Source organism: Myxocyprinus asiaticus, chromosome 32 (assembly GCF_019703515.2).
Source record: "Myxocyprinus asiaticus isolate MX2 ecotype Aquarium Trade chromosome 32, UBuf_Myxa_2, whole genome shotgun sequence".
NCBI classification, from domain to species: Eukaryota; Metazoa; Chordata; class Actinopteri; order Cypriniformes; family Catostomidae; genus Myxocyprinus; species Myxocyprinus asiaticus.
Genome location: NC_059375.1, coordinates 7,384,276 through 7,405,080, shown reverse-complemented (window position 1 = coordinate 7,405,080; position 20,805 = coordinate 7,384,276). Strand labels below are relative to the sequence as shown.

Sequence of the window (20,805 nt, the reverse complement as noted above, 5' to 3'; positions counted from 1 at the left end):
CTGGCTAAACAGTTTAGCAAAGTAAAAGTTGCAGAAAAATTAAATACTCAACGTCCAAATTTTGTAAGTACAATAACAAAGTATTTGTACTTTGTTACTTTACACTAATGTTGCTGTCCTTATCTAGAAACTCGTTGGCATATGCATTTTATTAAAACATGGCGGCTTTAAAATTCATGTTTGAAGTATGACTGTGTGTAATTTGTGTATTTTTGTAGAACACAATGTCAGAGTGTCTTCAAGTAATGTTTACAAAGACCTTATTTTACTCATAAATTGAAAGACCCCATTATAAAAACCCATAGGAAATTCCAGAGGGAACCCATGGCAAATATGCCTTCTGGTTTCGACTACAAATTGACGTCATGGCTGAACAGCTCTGTAAAGAACTTGGTTGAAAATGGGGGCATGTTGATAACATCAAACCTAATTTCTTCTCATCGCTTCTCAAGACCAAACGTCATAACGTCATGCCTTAGAACCAATGAGGTTTGATGTTATGTAGCCGCCATATTTGATTTTCATACGGGTTTGGAGCAACATGGGGATGAGCAAATAATGACAGAATTTAAATTTTTGGGTGAACTATTCCTTCAAGTGCCCAGATACTTTTCTGACTTCTGTCTAAAGTATAGTTCCATGTCTGTGCTTACTGCTTACAACTCTGTACAAACATAATAGAGAAGATTGCAAACCCAGAGTGGAGCCAACAGCTTAATCTACAGGTTAAGGTAATAGTGCTTTTTTTGTTGTTGTTTTTTTTTTTGTTGTTGTTGTTTTCAATGCTGGATTGGAACAGATTTGTTTATGCCATGTGTTAATTGTCTAATTTTCTGCTCCCTTGAAATTTCCAAGTGAAAAACCTTTGACTTGTTTTACAGTTCCCGTCCATGTGTGAAAGAATCAAGCTGACTGTATTTGACTGGTGAGCATCTTAGCTGTGGCATGGTTGCATAGCTGACAAAGGTGTGAACGTATGGATACTGAGTGAAAATCTTCCTCAATTAAAAGTCCATGTATCTAGCCAAAACATGCTTGAGTTAAAGTAAAAAAGTATTCACGTTAAATTGTTCTAGCTAGAATGAAATCAAGAAAGGAGATTGTGTGAGAGAGGATGTTGATTAGATTGGTTTGTCGCCTTTTTACTGTCACTGAAGAATGTCATATTTCTCACCCAGTGGCATTCACAACCTGGTCATAGAATCATCTTACAATAACTATATTTTCAGTGCTGGCAACTATTTCTCATGGGAATTCGCCAAAGGCTCGCTGAAATGTCGCTAAAAGAAGCTAAATCACGGGGGGCCTGGGAAGCTTAGCGAGTATTGATGCTGACTACCACCCCTGGAGTCGTGAGTTCGAATCCAGGGTGTGCTGAGTGACTCTAGCCAGGTCTCCTAAGCAACCAAATTGGCCCGGTTGCTAGGGAGGGTAGAGTCACATGGGGTAACCTCCTCGTGGTCGCGATTAGTGGTTCTCACTCTCAATGGAGCGCATGGTAAATTGTGCGTGGATTGCGGAGAGTAGCATGAGCCTCCACATGCGGAGTCTCCGCGGTGTCATGCACAACGAGCCACGTGATAAAATGCGTGGAATGACGGTCTCAGAAGCGGAGGCAACTGAGACTTGTCCTCTGCCACCTGGATTGAGGTTAGTAACCGCGCCACCACGAGGACCTACTAAGTAGTGGGAATTGGGCATTCCAAATTGGGAGAAAAAGGGGATAAAAAAATAAAAAGTAGCTAAATCACTTGATGATGTCATTTATTACACAAGACATCAAATTTACATATGTAAATGAATTGGCGTAAAGAGCTATTGCAATTTTTTAAAGGTGTAGAACCATGTTTTTAAAAAAAAAAAATTTATTGAACTAATGATTTATCAATTAGTATTTTACTACTAATCATTTAGCTATCAATAATTGAACTTGTCAAACATTCAGACAGTGGGGGATTTCTATTTATTTATTTATTTTGTTTTGTAATTAAACTGCATTATTGAACAATGTCAAAGTCCAAAATTATCCTAGCAATAGCAACCATGTGTAGGCAGCGGTGTAGTGTTGGGGATGTTTTTTATTTATTTATTTTTAAACATGGATCTATATGCCTTATAATGCCTCACATGGAGCTGGTTTGGAGATCATATGTAATATATCTTATATTTTTTAACGTATCTGTTGTGTGATGCTGAACCATCAGTGTGTAGTACTTGTGCCAGTGTTACTGTGTCACATGACTTTTTGACAGTGACACCTCATCTGTTCATATCATTTATCTCTACACTTTATTATAGCTCAGGGGTTTATATCCATTCTATCTCTCTTTCTCACTCTCACCCTGCTAGATAATTTCTCAATGCTCTTCTATCGCTGTAGGCTGACTTTTCTTTTCTAAACTGAAAGCATGCATGTGAATTGAGGTTGAGATTGTCCCAACAAATACCAACAACATGTCAGCTCATCAGTCATTCGATTTATAGAACATCGGTATGCACATAAATTGAACTCCTGATGGCATGTAGGTCAGTCATATTACTTGAAACACAGGGGGGCGCTAGAACACAGAGATGTGTTTTATGTCACCAGATGTGGAAGAATGTCGCTAAAGCAGATTACAAAAGTTGCTAAAATTGTCACTAGTTGCAAGATGGCTCTTTTACTCGCAAAGGGTTTCAAAAAGTCGCAAAATCTAGCGACAAAGTCGCAAAGTTGGCAACACTACATTTTTGCAAAATGATTTTTATGTTGCCTGTTGTATGTAACATGGCAATTTCCTGGTGGAATGAACACTAGAGGCGTTAAAACAACAATGACTTTTATCCCCTTTCACTCAAATCACGAGTAAAACGGCAGATTATCAGTTCATAAACACTTACTTTTCGATCTGTTCCTCACACAATGCTACCTTATGACAAATAAACACTTTTACTATGGCTCATGACTCATTTTAACATTTGCATTACATAACCAACTACATTTACAAGCTTGTTTAAGTGTGAACAAATTGCACGGTAGCTCAGATAGAGCATTGCATACACAATACAAATGACTGGGGAACTAGTCCTGAAGAGCATGCAAGTTGACACGTGAGCCGAAAGGGTCATAGAAGAAATGTTCACAAGTCTTTCATCTGAAGTCCGAGTCATGTCTGAGGTCTTTAACACTGGAGTCCGAGTCAAGTCACTAAACGTTTTATCTTTTTTGTTATTAAATTTTTTTATTGATTCCAGTCACAGATTAAAGGTGCAGTATGTAAGATTCAGAAACCCTTGTTATTAATGACACCTGTGGCCGTTAAGTGAACTGCAGCCTGTTGCTCGTGATCGTGTGCACACACTCTATAGGGAAGCGAGCCAGCATTAACCAAAACAAAGAGACTGAACGTGATTCACCAGCATCATTAAGACAGATGATTAAAATTACACAGTTATGATTGTTTTACTGCAAACTTTGAGACTGCATATTATATTTGACTCTCCAGTGCTGGAACTGGGCTAAAACAAAGTGTGGATATAGGTCTGACTATGCGAGACTGTAGTTTGATCTCTTTTCTTTGCATGATACATTGATTGCATTTATACGATAGCCTATGTTGGCGTTAGCTAGCTAGCCAGCTTTATCAATAGCTGTTAGTTAAATTTGGTGGATGATGACAGTAGCTGTTTACAAAATAGACTGCATATGTTGACACAATTCAGTATTGATGTGATTCCATCATAACTGTCATTTTGATATATCGATGTGCTATTGTTTTATAATAATAGAATGTATATATTTTCTGTATAACCAACTTACGTTACACTAATGAATGGAGCTTTTTGCATTATCTTGAACATTGATTTGTGTTATTGTAGTTTACCTTGCTGAATAATTACAGATTAACATTGACATTAACCTGACTTTTAGTATAAAGAGATGATCATTGAAATTATTTGAAAGTTACGAAACAAGTTAGCTTGCAATTCGTCAGCGTTAGCAGGCAAGATCAAGTTATCTAAAATTAAACAAATCAATCCTTATGGCACTATATTTCACAAGTTTTCGCACGACCACGATCACGTTTCCGCTTAGCCAGACAGGATTCATTAAAAAAAAAAATTTTTTTTTTTTTTTTTTTTTTTTGGCTTACTCTGAGTTTGTGTAGGAGTCTGTGTTGTATTTGGAGCCAGCCATTTGCTGGATTCCATCTCTAAGATAATGTTACCTAGTGTTGCAGACTGTCTGTTGACACTGTTAAATAGTGGAAGCACTGAGGCAAGGCTCTCGGGAGTGAGCAAAACGTCACACCCTTTGGATTTTCCTGGCAAAAGCGACCCGCTCCTTTCGCATGAAAATCAGTCTACAGGCTTTAATAGGCAACCTAGGAAGTCCGGGAAGGGCTAATTTTTTTAAGTTGCGTTACAAGCCGTTCACACATTGGCAAACGAATATTACATGAAAAATGTTACATATTGCACCTTTAAATAAACATGACAGAAAATACAGAATAAAATGTTATGAACTTAAAACCCTTCCCTCTGAACATCCCCCCCACCAACCTGACACAAACACGCACCTCAGTGGTCTGATAATAAATTAATAATGACACATAAATAAACAATAAATCAACAAAGTATTTAAAAAAAAAAAAACAAGAGTGCACACACTCATTTAATATTGTCTATCTCCTTCCACTGTCTCCCCCCAAGAGCCCTCCAAAAATTCCAAATAACTGCTCCATATTTTATTAAATAAACCCATGTTGCCCCACCTTCTATATATTCATCCCCTCAAATGCCGCCACCCTGCCCAACTCCATGCACCACTCCCCGAAACGAGGGCGCACCAGCTGACTTCCATTCCCTAAGGATGACCTGTTTTCCGATCATGACACCAGCCATGACCCGATTCTTTATGTACCCATCCCCTATATTAATAACCGTCCCAATGCCTAGAATACAGAGTCTGGGGCAAAATAAAATTTGAGTACCCAATACATCACACATAAAACTCTGAACCCTCAACCAAAATTCTTGGATCTTATCACACCACCAAAAACATTGGTTGTGTCCCCGTCTTCTGATTGGCATTGCCAGCAGGTGGGTGTGTCTTTGAGACCAATTCTATACAATCTAGAGGGGGTCCAATAGAATCGATGTAAAATATTAAATTGCATCAGACACACCCTTGCATCTCTAGATGTAGACTTGACATTTTTTAGAATCCTAGCCCACACTCCCTCCTCTAATACCAAGTTTAAATCTTTCTCCCATAATCTCTTGAGAGATGTTGAAGCTCCTTCCCCCAGACTCTGAATTAAAAGGGAGTAATACACTGATGCCTCATGACCTTTTCCACAAGCAGTAATCACCACTCCCAGAGTATCTGCCACTTTAGGGGGGGTGTATGCTACTCCCCAAAATAGTACAGAGCAGGTGGCGCAGCTGTAAATATCTAAAGAACTGAAATCTGGGAATCCTAAAATGTTGAACCATATTTTCATATTTTTAACACTCCACTCTCATATATGTCACCGAGCGTATTAACCTCCCTCACAATCCATTCTGACCAGCAGAAAGGGACTTATTAATACATAATTTTGGGTTCAGCCATATGCTCGAGGTAACATTTAAATAAATGTCAGAATTAAACACTCTGGACACTTTTGTCTATACCACATGCAAATGCGAGATAACAGGGTGTAACTTAACTTCTCCGGTTAGTTTAATAGAAAGGCTTTGCAGTGGCGGAATAGGGGCAAGAACTTTCTGTTCAATACAAAACCAGGGAGGGGCTCACTCAAATGCATAATAATATAACAAAATCTTGGGTAGGCCTAGCCCACCTTTGTCAGTTGGCCTATGTAACTTATTGAAATGTAATCTGGGACGTTTACCATTCCAAATGAAGGACTTCACTATGCTATCAAATTGCTTGAAATAAGAGAGGGGGACATCTACAGGGAGAGATTGTAGCAGGTAGATGAATTTTTGAATGCAATTCATTTTAATAACATTAACCTTCCCAATCATAGCTAAATGTAATGAAGCCCACCTGCCCACATCGCTCGAAAACCTTTTTATTAAGGGGTCAAAATTAAGTAACTAAATCACACAAATTTGCTGGGAATAAAATGTCCAAATACTTAATGCCCTGTTTGGGCCACTGGAAGACGCCTGGCTGAAAAGCCATTGCTGGGCAGTACGCTGTCAGGGCCAAAGCTTTGGATATAGACCAATTGGCTCTGTATCCTGAGAATTTAGGAATTAATAATTCTGTGGAGGCAAGGCATAGATCTAGTGGGGTCAGAGACGAATAATAAAATTTAATCTGCGTAAAGCAAAAGCTTATGTGCCATACCACCAGCCACCACCCCTGTAAAATCATCTTCCTTTCTTATCGCAGCTGCTAATGGTTCCAGGGCAAGACAGAACAATAATGGGGAAAGAGGGCAACCTTGCTGGGTGCCCCATCCAGAGTAAAATATTCTGAAATTAATCCATTTGTTTGTACCGCCGCTACCGGGTTTCTATAAACTAACTTAATCCATCCAAATAAAGTATTCCCGAACCTGTATATTTTAAAAATCTTAAAAAGATAATCCCATTCTACCATATCAAATGCCTTTTTGGCATCAAGTGAGATGGTAGCGACTGGAGTCTGATCATTCGCCACTGACCACATGATATTGATGAAACGCCTTATGTTATCAGAAGAGCTGCAGCCCCGAATAAACCCCACCTGATCTATATATATTAGAGATGTCATAACTTAATCAGTTAGCCAAAATTTTTTACAATATTTTTACATCTAGCTGGATCAGGGAAATTGTATGGTAACTCTTTCACTCACTTGGATCTTTGTCCTTTTTAAGAATCAGACTGATCCGGGCTTGTGTCATGGTTGGCGGAAGCTTTCCATTCTTTAATGATTCCATATAAACTTCTAACAAAAGTGGAGCCATTTTTAGATCTTATGCTACAGAACTGGCTCCACTGGATCAGTCTGATTCTTAAAAAGGACAAAGATCCAAGTGAGTGAAAGAGTTACCATACAATTTCCCTGATCCAGCTAGATGTAAAAATATTGTAAAAAATTTTGGCTAACTGATTAAGTTATGACATCTCTTATACATATAGATCAGGTGGGGTTTATTCGGGGCTGCAGCTCTTCTGATAACATAAGGCGTTTCATCAATATCATGTGGTCAGTGGCAAATGATCAGACTCCAGTCGCTACCATCTCACTTGATGCCATCTGGCCCTGGAGCCTTGCCTGTAGGCAAGGCCTTAATTACCTCGCCAAGCTCCTCCAAGTTTATCTCAGAATCAAGGGAATTTTTTTGCTCGGCCGTCAGTTTAGGAAGTTCTAATGATTCCACAAAATTTCTAATATTTTCATCAGTAGACGAAGACGTGGAGCTATAGAGATCAAGATAGAACTCTTTAAAAGCATTATTAATATCAATGGCTGAGGTAAATATTTCACTACCAGCAGATTTCACTGAGGGAATGGTAGAAAAAGACTCTCTGCTTTATATTTCTAGCCAGAAGTGTTCCTGCTTTGTCCCCTGACTCAAAGTATGACTGTCTTGCCCTGAATAGCCAAAACTACACCTTCCGTGACAAAATAGTATTATATCTGTATTTCAATCGGGTCAGTTCTCTGAGGCCATCAGACAACATTCGGCGCTTCAGCTCTGCCTTGGCACTTTTAATATTCCCTTCCAACTCCACGAGTTCTCGTGCTTTGGATTTTTTGATGAATGAGGCATACTGTATGATCCGACCCTTAAGGACCGCTTTAAGTGCTTCCCAAGCCACGCCCACAGAGGATACTGAGGACCAGTTTATCTCCATATAAACGTTGATTTCAGCCTTTAACATTTGTTGGAATTCAGGATTTTGCAAAAGGGATACATTAAAGGGCCAACTATATGATTCTCCGTATGTGGCAACACCTCTAAACTCACCATGGCATGATCTGAGACTAAGATGTTTCCAATTGAGCAATCCACAACAGATTAAATGTGAGGGGTGCCAGCGGCTTGCAACATCCCTTCAAGATCTATAAAAAAGCCCTGATCATCAGCGTTAGGTGCGTAAATATTAGCCAAAATCAACCTTTTCCCCTGAATTTCTGCTAAAACAATAACGACTCTTCCTAATTTATCTTTAATCTGTTTGAAACATTTGAATTGTAGATATTTACTTATCAATGTAATGGCTCCCCTGCTCTTACTTGAGCCAGCACTAAAGAAAACATGTCCACATCATATCTTCCCAAATTTTTCAGCTTCCTGCAGGGAAAGATGCATTTGTTGAAGAAACACTATATCATATTTCTTACGTTTTAGAAAAGAAATAACCTTCCTTCTTTTTATGGGGTGCCCCAACCCATTCACATTCCATGTGGAGAGAGACAATCTGCTCATATTAACATGTGACATTTTGACAATAGATTGTGTGTCAAAAATAAAATTATAAAGACCACATTCCAACATTGGTACAACAATCAAACCCCGAACATCCCCCAGAAAGAAAAAAAAAAACAGAAAAACGTATGCACGGCAGCACCAACATATTTTGTGGCCATCCTTAGTATCTATTCTCAATTTGGCCGGGAACATCAGTGCAAAAGCGAACTTCCGTTGATGTAAGAGTTTCTTGCATTCCTTGAATCGATCACATTCTCTCTTGTCGAATTCACAAAGTCTGAGAACAAGAAAATGCTGTGGTTCTTCCAAGAAAGCCTTCCTTTACTCCTCGCTTCGTATAACACGAGATCTTTATTGGATGATCTCAGAGATTTGGCCAGAATTGATCGGGGACTGTCTCCCTCTGCAGATCTCCGAGCCGGAACCCTGTGAGCTCGCTCGATTTCCAGCTTATGGCCTGTTATGTCGAGCAGACTTGGAAAGAGCTCATCTAGGAATTTCGCCATATCTGGGCCTTCTTCATGCTCAGGAATTCCAACAGTTCATACGTTGTTTTGCCGGTTATGATTCTCAAGGTCTTCCAACTTTTCCCAGAAGTGCTCCAAGTCCACCTTGGTCGCTAGCGGGTTAGCAGCTAATTCCCTCTCCGATGACTCCGATGATTTCTCAACATCTGCCACTCTTGTAACCAATTCAGTGAATTTGTCTCCATGGCAGTGATCAATTGATGTATTACAGCAATACCCTCCAAGTCAGCAACGACCTTCGTCAGCATTGCCGACATGTTCAACAGTTGACGCCGAATCTCTTTCACCTCACTGGCCAAACTGAGTCCCGGGCTTTCGGCCTGCTGCTCAGGGGCTTCAGCTTGAGCACGTAAGTGTCTTTTAATATCTCCAGAGCTGAGGATTTTGAATTCTTTGACATATTGTCTTCATAGAACAGTTATGGAACAGAGTGTATCGAATCTCACTGTTGACACAAAAAGTATTAAAACTAGCAAAGTGCGCAGAGCTCGCCATTCATGCGTCCGAATCTCGCATGGCGCCACGCGACTTTAAATTTTTAAATACTCTACTTAAAAATTATAAATGTATGATCTTTGAAAAAACGGGGATACTAATAGGATTCTACCTAAACTTACCTAAAATTATTTTATTTATTTTATTTTATGATTTCACCGACTTGATTTGTAATAAAGGTGCCGCAGTTTTTCTCATGGTCAGTTCAACAATGCTCAGAACATGCACACAAGCAAGGCAATATGACATATGCAATTTAATGCAATATCATTAGGTAGGGCTGGGTGATTTGGGCCAAAAAAATTATCAAAAGGTTTTTTTCATATCGTTCAATATCGATATTTATCACGATATATGCTGTACATTTCATATCATTAATGGGGGCTGAACTGCATTCCTGCAAGTTCATTAGACTTCAAGAATGAATTAAAAATAACTTGTTTGTTTACAAGTAAATTCCATAGGGTAAACTATATTTAAAGTATACTCAGTTTAAGATTTAATCCTACATGAGGTGTGACCTCTTTTTGATTAAATTTTTGATGTTTGATTCCACTGGAAGACTTTATTGTGATGTTTCACTGTTTAGCTCAGTAGGTGGCGGTAATGCACCATAAACTGGATTGCCAATGCCAACTGGCAATAAACATCACCAGAAGAAAAGGTCCTTGCCTGTGACAGTGCAATGGATCATGAAAAAACGTTTAACTAATAGTACATAAATGAACTAGGGTGACCATATTCTGGTTTTCCAAAAAGAGGACACCTATTTTCACAGATGGTGTTCAAAACAGTGTTACTATGAATACAAACTTTAATACAGTGAAAGACACTCTATTAGCATAACATAAATATATATAAATAAATAAAAATGTCCAACATTCTTTTGAATGATTATGTACTAAAATAAAATGTTTGATGCCATGAGTGTACCTTTATGTACTATTAATATTATTTTGAATGGCCATGGAAAATGAAACAATGTGATAACAATTTTACCTGGTCGCAAAAAGTAGTCCGTTAATTTACCTGATGAGCTTTCACCTTTTGCTGACCCTTTATGCTTTGCAGAGCTAATGTGTGCTTCTAAATCACTTGCACCTTTATTAGTAACTGACACATAAATGCCAGCTTTACATGTCATACATTCCGCTTCCCACAGATCTCGACCTGGACAGATGCATGGGAATTTTTTGTGTAAATCTCACACAACAAACACACCAGCGCTTCGCGCATTTGCGGAGAGATTGACAGGCAGGAATTTGGCCAATAGTTGCTGCAAGCCTCTTATAATCGACCAATTGGTGTGCGAGAAGGCGGGACTTACAAAGAGGGGTTAAAGCAATGCAAATATGCGTGCACACACAATGAAGTATTAGACCAGATGCACATCATAATGCAACTAAAGCCGAATCCCAGACATTTTCGCAAATTTAGAAATCCCGGACGGACACTTTTTTAAGATCCAAAAAAGAGGACATGTCCGGGAAAAAGAGGACGTATGGTCACCCTAAATAAACTGCAATGGTGATGTCGGAGTTGTTGTTGTGTTCAGTTGACAGCTGTTGTATTGCATTGTCAGTGCTGTCTTGTTCAGTACACAACAATATTAAAGTAGCTGATAGCTAGCTGATGGCTAGCGGCTACTGAGCCTGATTGGTTTCCATGACAGCAGGGTTGCCTGCTAATACTTCCTAACAGGCTGATTTCATGTCTGTGATTCAGTTAGCTAGTTGTGTGTTTTGCTTTACCTAACTACTTGCGTTTTTAGCAACACATACCTGTTTCTAAATATCGAAAATTACTCAAAAGTGAAAAAAAAAAAAACGAATTCTATGATAAGGGTCCGATCGATCATGACAAATGGGGAAATGTGAAGCAGATGTAGTAAAACACAAATTCTTCCTTTAAGATATTAAAAGTTAAGATTAAAAGACTCGAGTAAATTTTGAAACATTTATGAGTCCTTTGTGTCGAGTCGAGTCTGGGGTCAAGTCTGAAGTCTATTAAAATGCGACTCGAGTCCGAGTCTTTAACTCGAGTCCCCATCTCTGATAGAAGCACCACAAAATGACGTGGTGTCTTCAGAAATGGTGTTTTTCATCTCACATTCTGACACTATCGGTTAGGTTTAGTTTTAAAGGAATGTTCCGGGTTCACCACAAGTTAAGCTCAATCGAAAGCATTTGTGACAGTGTTGATTACCACAAAAATTTATTTAGACTCGTTCCTCCTTTTCTTTAAAACAAAAAGCAAAAATCGAGTTTCCAGTGAAGCACTTACAATGGAAGTAAATGGGAGCCAATATTTTAACATTAAAATACTCATTTTTTCAAAAGTATAACAACAAGACATAAAGGATATGTGTGTAAAAATTATTTTAGTGATAAAATCACTTATTCGCCTTTTCTGTGTAAAGTTATAGGCAATTTTACAACTTCATTACCATGACGATGTAATGTCAACAAACCCTAACACAACTGTAAAAATGTCAATTTAAACAATTTTACAGCTCAAATAATACATGAGTTTTAACAGGAGAATTAATGCAAGTGCTTTTATAAAATTATAAGCACAAATGCTGTCAATTAAGCTTAACTTGTATTGAAGCCGGAACATTCCTTTTAAGGTTTAGGGTAGGGAGGTCGGTTTTCTTGATTTAAATCTTGATAGAACATTAACCTTAAAAACCTCATCTGTTCAGGAGAACATTTCACTTGCTTTTAGTGCCACAACATGGATATTTCACTTCGGACGTTTAATGAACCACATAATTTTATTTTGCAAAAATGTTGCCACAGTCACGCAATGTTCGTTGAATGGGAGAAGGCACTCACGAATTGCGATGTCAGAGCACCCAGCCCCTTGAAACATAAAGATAAAAAATACAAATGAAGCTTTGAAGAAAGTTAGTAATGTTGTTTGTTTTGTGATTTTTTTTGTATTTATTTTTTGCTAACAAACAAAGCTTGCTGTTGAGCAGATGGATGAATTCAATAAAATTCATAATTAATATTTACTCCGATTCCATTATTATTATTATTATTATCATTATCATTGCTGGTTTTATAGTTATTATTTATAATTAATAGTTGCCTAACAACAACAACAATAAAAATTCTGCAAATAGGGAGTAGAAATTCATAGATATGATTTAAATATGAAGACAAGTGTAGAAATAAATGACTTGTATACATTTAATTACAAAAGCCTTTTGTTTATATAATATATATTTGCAACATGAATGGTAATTTTTTACTTCATAACTGTCCAATCTGTAAAAAGTTGTTTAGAATAAAGTTTGGGACAAAAACCGTCAGTGTTTTTTTTTACTTTGTGCTCATAGTTTTGAATGAATATATCATATGTGACTTTTGACTGAATGTGGTCTAGTCGCACAAGTATTTCAACGTATCAAAAGCTCAAATCAGATCTAAAATTCTGCCTCTGCAGGTGATCGGAACTCCACACAGCCGCTGTGTAACACTTCATTTGAAATGACTGACCTCTAGTCTGTCATCTGTCGTTTGTTGGATAAAGTGAAAAGGCGGCTTCAATATAGTAAGACGAAAGAAAATGATCTGCAAAAATGTAATGAGTACTTTTCACGTTTAAATAAAATTGTAAGGAGTAACAAGTACTATTTTTTTCTTTGAAAATGTAATTCAGTAAATGTACAAGTATTCAGTTTAAATTGCACTTGAGCAGAGACGTAGATTCCGAGGGGGATGGAGGGGAGGTAACCCAATATTTATACTATGATCAATGGAAACATGTAGATGCTGCTCTCCTGATCTGGAATTTCTCATGCTTCTGTGTCGGCCATTCTGGCTACTGAGGGAATTCACAGCGGTCATTATCACAGCTGTGCACACCCAACCCCCCCACAAGCAGACTCAGACCGGGCACTCAAGGAATTGTATGGGAGTATAAGTGAGCAGGAAACCGCGCACCCTGAGGCTGTGCTCATTGTGACCGGGGACTTTAACAAAGCCAACTTCAAGTCAATAGCACCGAAATACTACCAACACATCAGTTTCAACACACAAGGGGACTTGGTTTTGGACCATTGCTATTCTCCCTTCCGGGATGGCTACTAATCCCTCCCCCGCCCACCATTTGGCAAATCAGACAACTCTTCTGTTCTGCTTCTGCCCGCTTACAGGCAGAAACTAAACAAGAAGCACCCGCCCTCAGAACGATCCAGTGCTGGTCGGACCAATTAGATTATATGCTACAAGACTGTTTTGATCATGCAGACTGGGAGATGTTCTGGTCCACCTCTGATGATGACATTGAGGTCTACGCTGATACCGTAACGTGTTTCATCAGGAAGTGAATAGATGATGTAGTACCAACCAAAACAATACGGATCTACCCTAACTAAAAACTGTGGATTAATAGCAATGTTCGTGCGGCACTTAATGCATAGACCTCCACTTTTAATTCCTGGGATGCGGAGGAGCATAAACAAGCCAGTTATGCCCTCCGCAAAACTATCAGAGCAGCCAAACGCCAGTACAGGGACAAGATTGAAGGACAGTTCAACACCACCGACTCTAGAAGCATGTGGCAGGGAATTAATATCATCACGGATTTCAAAGGGAATAAAAACTCTGCCGTGAACACCGCTGCTTCTCTCCCGGATGAGCTTAATATTTTTATGCTCGTTTCGAGGGAAATAACACTGCCCTCGCGGAGAGAGCTCTTGCAGCCGAAGCTACAGAGGTTAGTTCACTCTACGTCTCTGTAGTGGATGTAACTCGATCCTTCCAACGGGTGAATATTCGTAAAGCCGTGGGTCCAGACTGTATTCCGGGCCGCGTCATTAGAGCATGCGCGAACCAACTGGCTGTTGTTTTTACGGACATTTTCAACCTTTCCCTCTCCTTGTCTGTGGTCCCCACATGCTTTAAAATGTCCACCATTGTGCCTGTACCAAAGCAATCCAAAATCATTTGCTTAAATTGCTGGCGTCCTGTTGCTCTGACCCCCATCATCAGTCTCTCAAATGCTGATGATACGACTGTGGTTGGTCTGATCACTGACAATGATGAAAAAGCCTACAGAGAGGAGGTGCACACTCTGACATGCTGGTGTCAGGAGCACAATCTCTCCCTCAACGTCAGCAAGACCAAGGAGCTTGTGGTGGACTTCAGGAGAAAAGATAGAGAACACAGCCCCATCACCATCAATGGAGCACTGGTGGAGAGAGTCAGCAGCTTCAAGTTCACATCACTGAGGAACTCGCATGGTCCATCCACACTGAGGCCGTTGTGAAGAAAATTCACCAGCGCCTCTTCTTCCTGAGATGGCTGAGGAAGTTTGAAATGAACCACCACATCCTCACATGGTTCTACACCACCACTGTAGAGAGCATCCTGACTGGCTGCATCAACGCCTGGTATGGCAACAGCACCGCCCTCAACCGCAAAGTCCTGCAAAGGGTGGTGCGAACTGCCAGACACTTCATCAGAGGTGAGCTTCCCTCCCTCCAGGACATCTATACCAGGAGGTGTGTGAAAAAAAAGCTCCGACTCCAGCCACCCGAGCCATGGGCTGCTCTCACTGCTACCATCAGGCAGGTGGTATCGCAGCATCAGGACCCGCACCAGCCGACTTCATGACAGCTTCTTCCTCCAAGCAATCAGACTTTTGAACTCTTGATCTCTCACGATCAATATACATCAGCAATGCACTTTAATCTCACACTGGACTGTCATAAATTACATTCTCTCTTAACTACACACTGGCAACTGACTATCAACCGACAGCCTGAATGTCAATACAGCACAATACAACCTACTGTATATTTTATATATACTATTTTTTTTTTTTTTTGTATACTGTGTATTCTATATTGTGTGTATGTGTATTCTATACTGTGTGTATTGTATACTGAACATTGTATATTATTATTTGTATATTGTGTTGTGAGTAATTATGTGAATATTAGATATGTAAATTGTGTTGTGTAAATCTGATGTTTATTGTAAATTGGTATATGTCTCATCATTGTCATGACTGCTATGTTGCTCGGAACTGCACCCAAGACTTTCACCCACTGTTGCACTTGTATATATGGTTTTGAGACTGGTCCAAGCTGACAGGAAGGTGACAGTAACCCAAATAAACACGTGCTACAACAGTGCTATGCAGAAAAGCATTTCTGAACGTACAACACGTCGAACGTTTAGGGCTACAGAAGCAGAAGACCCCTCCGGGTACCACTCATGTCAGCTTAGAACAGGAAACTGAGGCTGAAGTGGGCACAGGCTCACCTAAACTCGACAGTAGACGACTGGAAAAACAACGCCTGGTCTGACAAATCTGGATTTCTGCTGAGGTACACAAATGGTAGGCCCACTGCAGCCTCGGTTTTCTGTTATTGGCTGACAGAAGCAGAACCCAATGTGGTCTTCTGCTGTTGTAGCCCGTCCTCCTCAAAGTTATGCATTCTGAGATGCTATTCTGCTCACTACAATTGTACAGAGGGGTTATCTGAGTTACCGTAGCCTTTCTGTCAGCTCGAACCAGTCTGGCCATTCTCCGTTGTCCTCTCTCATCAACAAGGGGTTTTCGTCCACAGAAGTGCCACTTACTGGATGTTTTTTGCACCATTCTTTATATACTTTAGAGACTGTTGTGCATGAAAATCCCAGGAGATCAGCAGTTACAGAAATACTCAAACCAGCTCGTCTGGCACCAACAATCATGCCACAATCTAAATCACTAAGATCAAATTTTTTCTCCATTCTGATTGTTGATGTGAACATTAATTGAAGCTCCTGACCCATATCTGAATGATTTTATACATTATACTGCTGCCACATGATTGGCTGATTAGATAATCGCATGAATAAGAAGATTTACAGGTGTTCCTGTTAAAGTGGCCGGTGAATGTACGTTATACATAAAATTGCATGAGGCATTGTACATTCAAAATGTCTGAAATGTTAACTATTAATTTTTTTATTTTTTTATGCTAGAGGTCCATCCAGCATATGAATTTTCATACAGTAAAGGTTTAATATGTGTACTAATTCCATCCCTGCAATCCCTTGTGTCTAAACACGTATTTTAATCTTGTTAGAATAAAATGATATTCTTAAGTAAGCTTCACTATTACTACAGGTTTCATACTATATCAGACCAAATGCTTTTTATCAAAGGGAAAGTTCACCCAAAAATCTAAATTCTGTCACAGTTACAGTAACTCGCACTGCTTTTGTTCTAAATTCATGACTTTCTTTCACAAAGGATTTTTTGAAGAATCTTTACGCAGCTCTTTTCTATGTCTGTCAAACCACCAAAAAAAGTGTACATTTTGAGCTTGAAAGAACATTCTTCCAAATTTCTCCTTTTGTGTTCCAAAGAAAACAGTCAAACAGGTTTGGAATGACACGATGGTGAGTAACTGATGATATAATTATTTTTTTTTTGGTTGAACTAACCCTTTTATATTGTTCTGAAAGGAATATCTTAACCAAAGGGTTGCAGTTACGTTCTTTTTATCTTACAAATGCATGCCTGCACACACTCTTTGAATTAGCATAAGCATGTTAAGCTTTCGTGCAACAAAATCATTGCATAGTGCAGTACAGTAACCCTTATAATAACATTCAGTCTCCCCAGAATAAACTGACATGGCATAATTATGCATTTCTCTATTGTGTCATTTTGGAAAATCAATTTCACCATTTTTATTTTTATTTGATTTATATATATATATATATATATATATATATATATATATATATATATATATATATATATATATATTATTATTATTATTATTATTATTTTTTTTTTTTTTTATCAAAGTGTATATAATTAAATTGTATATGGATATCTGATCTTCATAATAACCCTGCTCTATCCATTTAACATTTATAACCTATCAATTGAATGAAGCATGTTTTTCTGACACTAACATTGTAGGAAGCTCTGCCTCTGGAATGCTTTAACAGATCTCATTCCATCTAATGTCATTATAAACATTTTTAACAAAATCTCATGTTGTTCTAGAGGAGAGACTGGAAAATCTGAAATGGGCTTCCTGCCTGCATTTGAGCCTTGCTATATTAATCTGTATGGCAGCCCGAGAGAGTTCACAGGTTTACCTGACCCGTACGAAGACCTTAATTTAGGCCAGGCAAGTGCCAATTATGTATTTGATCTGATTCCATGCCTAAGTATTGGGAATTAATGAATGGGGGAATGGGTAATCTAGTTTGGGTCCTGGGCTTCAGTTGCAGTCATAAGGTTACTTAGATGGTAGTCTCGCATAGACTTTTTGACTATTGACCAATTCTGATCAATAGTCAATAATAGACTGGTGTGAAAACAACAACAAAAACAATTCAAGTAATGACCTGGCAGTTGCCACAAACAGTTTACAGAAACACACTGAAAAACAGCAGAAACCATCTATAGAATCTAATCTCAAATTCTGCCCATTCAGAAGCTGAAAGTGGGAAACTGACAAATTCAGAAAACTAAGCAGAATATACAGTTGTACTTGAATATTAAGTTTACTTGTTACCAAGTGCCTCAAACAAAATTCTGAGTATCTTTAAAAGATTTGATGCCACTATCCTGGAAAACTTTGACAAATCCATTGATTAGTTCCACCTCAGAAGTGCTCAGTGTATCTGGCAGATACCTTACAAACACAGCTTAGTTTCCAGGCAGACTGATAAAAATACTTAGTGTGCCCTTACTCATGGAAGCTGTGTAAAGCCAGCCAATCAGATTAGAGCTTGCCAGACTGAAATGGGCTTGCCAGTTTTGTGTGTAATATTCAGCCAGTGAAAAACAATTTTGCTGATCAACATAACACCCTTTACTCTCAGGTCAATATTGAATGACTGTCCTTGATATTGGTATGCTGTAGGTGTCTTTAGATAACCATTCTGCCTTTCAAATTGATGGCAACATTTGTGAATCATTGCAGGGTGAAGGAGCAGCCTACAGAGGGAGAATTCTTGTTGAACTCTCTACTAAACTTGATGGAAAGGCTGACAAGACAGTGGAAGAAATATCTAATGATGATGTCTTAGTTGTTCAGGTGAACTTCGTTTAGTTTCATACAAAGTTGTTTTTCACTTGAAGCCTTTATTTACAGCTATTGTATTTTCTTTTTCTAAACAGAAGTATCAGCGCAGAAGGAAGTACTGTCTATGTGCAGTTTTCTATAGTGCAACTATGATCCAGGAACCAGGAGAGCCCATTCAGTTTGAAGTGAGCATTGGCAACTACGGCAACAAGATGGACTTTTCTTTTTCTTTTTCAAGTCGTTGTGAAGAAGTCCACACTGAAGTCGTTGTGAAGAAGGCTCATCAGCGCCTCTTCTTCCTGAGAGCATCAGGACCCGCACCAGCCGACTCCATGATAGCTTCTTCCCCCAAGCAATCAGACTTCTGAACTCTTGATCTCCCACGATCAAAATACATCAGCACTGCACTTTATTACCCTTACTCTTATATCTCACACCGGACTGTCATAAATTATATTATTATTATATTATATTCTCTCTTAACAACTGACTATCAACCGACAGCCTGGATGTCAATACAGTACAATACTGTACATTCTATATATACTATATATACTTTTTTATATATTTTTATTTTTTATTTTTATTGAATAATGTGTATCTATATAGTGCGTATTGTATACTGTACAGTGTATGTTATTATTTGTATATTGTTGAGTGTAATTATGTGTATATCAGATGTTTAAATTGTGCTGTGTTAATTGATGTTATTGTAAATTGGTACTGTCTCATCACTGTCACGACTGCTATGTTGATCGGAACTGCACCCAAGAATTTCACACACCATTGCACTTGTGTATATGGCTGTGTGACAATAAAGTGATTTGATTTTTTTTTTGATTGATTTTTACATGCAAACCGCTGGCTTCAACCACACAGTACAGCTGTGCTGTGTTTGATGGTGAGGATCTGGGATGCACATTTACAAGGTGTCATTAGGGATACTATTTTCCTCAGTGTTTTGAGATATTGAAAAAGAGCAACTTTCAGAACTCAAAACATCCTAGTCCAAAAAAAAAAAAAACAATTTATTGAATCTAAACTTAAAAAACGGTTCATTCTGAGCATCTGTGTATACATCTACACATGACCATCCACATTTACATCTTGTGAATGACGCCTATTGGGTGATCAGAAATAAACCACCTGCAACTCAGCATATCCTTCTGAAGAATCCAAACATTTGTAAGGAGTGACTGAAGTTTATTTTTCCTGATGTTTTGAGTCTGATCTTAACAGTTTGAGTGGCACATTTCAGCGCATACAGTTGTGCTCAAAAGTTTGCATACCCTGGCAGAAATTGTGAGATTTTGTCATTGATTTTGAAAATATGACTGATCATGAAGCCATTTATTTTCACATAGTTGTTTGGCTCCTTATTAAATCATAATGATAACAGAAATCACCCAAATGGCCCTGATCAAAAGTATACATACCCTTGAATGTTTGGCCTTGTTACAGACACACAAGGTGACACACACACAGGTTAAAATTAAAGGTTAATTTCCCACAACTGTGGCTTTTTAAATTGCAATTAGTGTCTGTGTATAAATAGTCAATGAGTTTGTTAGCTCTCACGTGGATGCACTGAGCAGGTTAGATACTAAGCCATGGGGAGCAGAAAAGAACTGTCAAAAGACCTGCGTAACAAGGTAATGGAACTTTATAAAGATGGAAAAGGATATAAAAAGATATCCAAAGTCTTGAAAATGCCAGTCAGTACTGTTCAATCACTTATTAAGAAGTGGAAAATTCGGGGATCTCTTGATACCAAGCCAAGGTCAGGTAGACCAAGAAAGATTTCAGCCACAACTCCCAGAAGAATTGTTCAAGATACAAAGAAAAACCCACAGGTAACCTCAGGAGAAATACAGGCTGCTCTGGAAAAAGACGGTGTGGTTGTTTCAAGGGGCACAATATGACGATACTTGAACAAAAATGAGCTGCATGGTCGAGTTGCCAGAGAGAAGCCTTTACTGCGCCAATGCCACAAAAAAGCCCGGTTACAATATGCCCGACAACACTTTGACACGCCTCACAGCTTCTGGCACAATGTAATTTGGAGTGACGAGACCAAAATAGAGCTTTATGGTCACAACCATAAGCGCTATGTTTGGAGAGGGGTCAACAAGGCCTATAGTGAAAAGAATACCATCCCCACTGTGAAGCATGGTGGTGGCTCACTGATGTTTTGGGGGGGGGTGTGAGCTCTAAAGGCACGGGGAATCTTGTGAAAATTGATGGCAAGATGAATGCAGCATGATATCAGAAAATACTGGCAGACAATTTGCATTCTTCTGCATGA

At 38.7% G+C, this 20,805-nt stretch overlaps 1 pseudogene; it reads left to right on the top strand.

Moving 5' to 3' along the window:
* Positions 1-20,805, top strand: part of LOC127422862 (myoferlin-like) — a 74,351-nt pseudogene that overhangs the window by 19,905 nt on the left and 33,641 nt on the right.